A 4,941-nucleotide genomic window follows, 5' to 3' on the forward strand; every position below is an offset into this window, starting at 1 on the left:
GAATTTGCGACAATCGTTGCGACGCATTCTACGACGCTATAGCGACTGATTTGTGACTGATTTTAGCGACTGATTTAGTGACTGATTTAAAATTAATTTCTCTATTTGTTGCGACCAATGTTCCGACGCTTTATGAAAAAATCGGTCTCTATTTCAGTCTCTAATGATTTTTTTTAATTATTAATATTATTAATTTACGATCACATGAAAGCAATTTTTTGAATCTAATTTAATATCTCTAAAGCTATTTCATACACACCAAACAATTAAACATGCACACAACAATGTGAACATAATATATTTATATTTATATTTAAGTATTACCATCTACTTATCCAAAAATACATAATCAATCCAAAACATAACCAAGACTAAATTATCACTACTACGCTTGCAAGGGTCGTCACTGATACTAAGATATAACAATACAAAAACTACAACATACAGCCAAGATGCCTCTAAAACACTAAGATATAACAATACTAAGAGATATAACAATACATAATATCCCGCTTCCTCTATCTTGTGTCCATTTCCATTAAAAGAAGAATTTTGAGCAGGTCAAATTATATCAAAGAAAGAGCATTCCTTCGTTCAACATGTAAAATCTGCAAATTGGAAGAAATTTATCAGAAAAAAAATCTATACACAATAAAATCCCTACGAACAAATTTAATCTGAAGAAATAAGCCCTACACAAAATCCAGCGGCTAAGAAATTAATTAAGGATGGAATGATGGAATATGTGAACAGAATCTCATAATCATAGATAGTCCTTCAACCCAATTTATTAAAATCTCTGCATATATCATATATGTGAACTACAGGTTGTACAAAAGTCATTACCAACTCTTGTTTTGTCACACACTTTTACCTACATTTTTAGTTAATTAATATAATAACGTGCTTAATCAACCAATTAATCAAAAATAAAGTGAGATAAGTTATTAGTCACCAAGTACTAATAAGAGGTGGTTGTATTATTAGTTTACTATGTTACAAATTTGCAAACTTCACACACCTTGGTGTCTTCAAACTTATAACCATTAGGATCTTCAATCGAAGCATCACTTTGCATAAGGTTCGCAAGTAATTCTTCTCAAACTTATAACCATTAAGATCTTCAATTGAAGCTGTTACAATACTTTGACAGACTCCAATTCCCTGGTAACTTGAAAAATGTAATATAAAACCACAATAATATTAATTTACTAATCCGCTAATTCAATATCACAGTATGTGCAATAAAATGATAAAATCAAGAGCTTAAGTGTCGGTCCACAGGACATGATAACCTTGCACTGTAAGGAAGTAACAAACATTACTATACAATATTGATACCTTTGAAAGGCTTAAATTTGTGTGTGTATTTATGTAGTCTTGCTCTATTTATTATACTAACAAATATAGCACCTAGTCAGTGTACAGTTGATTATAAAAAAAACTATGGTCAATTTAGAATCAATGACAATGTAGATTCAAACATACATGGAACATAACTATGGCATAAACAACATGGTACTTCGAGAAGAAAACAAGTTGCACAAACAAGTGAGCGTGCCCATGAACTAGCCACTAAAGGTACATATGGAGTTGCGGTTGGAGCACTTTTGGTTGTGTATTCCTCGAACCAGTTGCGGAATATGTCATAGCAAGGAAGGTAAATTCCAACCTGATTTAAGCATACAAAAGAATAGGCAATTATCATGCTCTCATTATGCAGTGTCCAGTACTTAATACAGCGAATCACAGTTAATTGACTTGCGAACCTATAGTCAATACTGCAAGAGACAGGCTTGCATTTGTGCCTCTCCATAGCCTATTAAATCCTTCCTTAAATAAATACCACTCTTGCATTGATTAACTAATGTGTGTAGTGTTTGTCCAAAAAAAAAAACTAATGTGTGTAGTCAATACATATGTATGTAATGCAAGTAAATAATTGTTGCAATCCATCCAATACCTATACCTATAAAATCTATAATATTAAACTACCAACCTGTTGTATACTTTTAGACATGATACCCAGTGTTCATTTGTACGGAAAACAATCGGGAGGACAAAGTGATACGGTGCCATGGAGAACATCTTAAATCAGCAAACATCTGGAAAACAATATTGGAAAGGTCAAATTAATTTCACTTGCACAATTATCCTTGTAAAAAAATGGGATTTCAACCTTAGCTATATCTACATCAATAGCTATACTAATGATATATATGTAGCCATGGAATATTTTAATTTCTGACTTAATAATGCATAAACACTAAGTTCAATCTTGAACCACTAAACCCTGATTTGTGCATCCAACCTATAATCTAAAATAAGCTATGACCATTCAAATTTCAATAGAGACAAAAAATGATTTCCCAATCTAAAATAAACTGTGGATAATCCTTCCATCTAGAAACAACAAATGATTTCCCAATCTGTATAAAGAGAGAAATATATCAATAAATAACCTCAGGAAACAAATAACTATACACATGGACCAATATGCAGCCCAACTAGAAGGCACAAGAAATATGGGACGAAGCGGAAAACCAGTAGCATAAAAAAAATATGAATCTAATGAAACTATAAACTCCAGAAACTCATTAATGGTCATGATTAACAATCAGCTTAGTTTCCTCCAATATAAAGCATTCAAGTATTGTATAACTTTTGGAACATAGATGATCAATGTAGATGAGAAAATACTAATAAAAATTAAAGTAGTGAAGGCATAGTAATTATAAGTCACTAATCACCAGTTCAGTACAATATATTTTATTTTTATTTTTGAAATTTATGTATCCTCACATTACTGACTAATCTGAACAATATTGATCCTTTCATTCACTATTAGGGACTTATTTAAAGTAAGAATCATACCATCCCACAAATTATCCAGTTTAGACACATCTTACAAAAATGATGATTCATAGATATGATTCAATGAACTATCTAACAAAAACAACACTAGAAAAAATTGACAATGATTCATAGATACCATACAATGCAATGGACTAGCTAGCTAGAAATAAATGACCACAAACAAAAGCTCTTTTAGATTCAACAGTGGTAAATATTGAACACCAAAAGATCTTCAATTCAATCTCATACATAATTTTTTTAAATTATAATTCTATTGAATAATCATGAGCATCAGACACACTCATGAGAGAATTACACGAGCAAGGAAAAAACAAAACAAAAAGAACAAGGGACACCCCTTTACTAACATAACAGCTCACGAAAACAGCAGTACAAACCCACCTTAGTCTCACAACCCCAAACACAAAAACAATTGGACCAAGACTGCAGAACACCGTACATAATGTCTTCAAAGATCTTAACCTCATTTATATGTAATATATAAGAAATCAAGATGTAGCATTGAAAATATCACTTTTTTCACAGATCTCTACCAAAACAAACATGAAAACAGTATTGAGAGAGAGAGAGGGAGTTTCATACGCTTTCCCGAGGACAGAACGAACTGACTTCTGATGCTAAATTACGATGCTACGATTGACAGTTGAATCGTGAGATTATGGTTCGTCGCGGTCTCTCGATTAGAAGCGGAATGTTAGATTAGGGATTAGAGGCAGCAATTGAGTGTCAAAATCAAAGGGATTAGGGCAATTGTTGAACTCGAAGGTATGTGGACATGAATTGGACAAGATTTGAGGCAATTGTTGAAATCAGAACTTAGACGTGACAAAAGTTTGCAGAAAAAAAGGTTTCGTGGAAAGCTCAAGCACTGCGGAGATTTGGTGGATAACTCAGTCATGATAGGAGAGGGTATGGAGAAGAAAGGATCTGCTAAAGAAGAAAGGGTTTGGCGTGAAATTTGTTTCTTTTCTTCTTGTGTTTTTCAATTTGTTCCATGCTTTCTAGTCATTCAAAAGATAAATAAATTGGATTTTTATTTTTTATTTTTTAAAATAATTTAGCATCATAACATAGATTTTTATTATTAAATAAATTTTTACTTTTTGTTGTAACAATATTTTTGCGTCATATCTGTTGTCGCTAATAATAATCGGTCTCCAATTCGGTCTCTATAATCACTTAGCGACCGATTTAGCGACTGAATAGTTTTTGACTTTGAAGGTCAAAATTTTGGTCTCTAATTCGGTCTCTAACAGCGACTGAAATATTGGTCACTAAATATTGGTCTCTAATTTGGTCTCTAAATCCATTAGCAACCGATTTAGCGACTGATTATTTTTTTAACTTTGACACTCGAAATTTGGTCTCTATTTCGGTCTCTATTGCGACCAAATTATTTCGGTCGCTAAATCGGTCTCTAAAAGCGAATTTTCTAGTAGTGGAAGGTTAAATGGAAAAATTGTCTTCATATCGTTAGGAATTTTCATTTTAGATTTTCTCATATTTATAGAGAAGGAAATACTTGTGCAGACAGATTAGCTAATGCGGGTTTTTTTGTTGATGGGTTAGTCTGGTGGGATCAATTACCAAGTTGCTCTAGAGAGAGTTTCTTTAGAGATAGAGTTGGTTTGTCTAATTATCGTTTTCGTTAATCTTGTTTTGGTGGGTTTGGTTTATGCCCCCCACCCTTTCTTTTGTTTTTTCATTCTAATAATACTTTTGGTGATATGGTAGAGGAGTGGTAGTGCATTGAGGTGCCAATATAGTTGGGATGTCGATGACTTACTATGATGTCATGCTCTCCATTTTTGATAAATAAAAAAAAGAAGTGCATTTAAGCCAAAACAAAATGAAAGAATTTTCACTAACTATTGACCGCCAACCATGCGATTATATATACCTCAAATGGTTTTTCTTGTTCATATGGATGAAAAAGGAATCATAATATCTTTGAATTCTACATTGAGTTTGAGTTAGTCTAATCAAATCATGCAACCGATCGAACTTGGTTTTGGACCGTTCATCGAATTATAATTTACTCAATTTTGTAGAAGATTTTAAAAA

The 4,941-nt window shown here is 32.3% G+C and overlaps 1 long non-coding RNA gene across 2 annotated transcripts; it reads right to left on the bottom strand.

The window, feature by feature from the left end:
- Positions 1-287: 287 nt before the first annotated feature.
- Positions 288-3,889, bottom strand: LOC123882944. 2 transcript variants are annotated; one of them, XR_006800059.1, is made up of 4 exons: positions 3,460-3,889; positions 2,000-2,105; positions 1,022-1,672; positions 288-608 (listed from the first exon to the last, which is right to left on the bottom strand). It is a non-coding gene; the product is annotated as an uncharacterized LOC123882944 (long non-coding RNA). The 2 variants fall into 2 exon arrangements; XR_006800058.1 differs by having other exon boundaries at positions 1,022-1,171; positions 3,460-3,888.
- Between the last annotated feature and the right edge of the window lie 1,052 nt (positions 3,890-4,941).

Source organism: Trifolium pratense, linkage group LG5 (genome assembly GCF_020283565.1).
Source record: "Trifolium pratense cultivar HEN17-A07 linkage group LG5, ARS_RC_1.1, whole genome shotgun sequence".
NCBI lineage: Eukaryota > Viridiplantae > Streptophyta > Magnoliopsida > Fabales > Fabaceae > Trifolium > Trifolium pratense.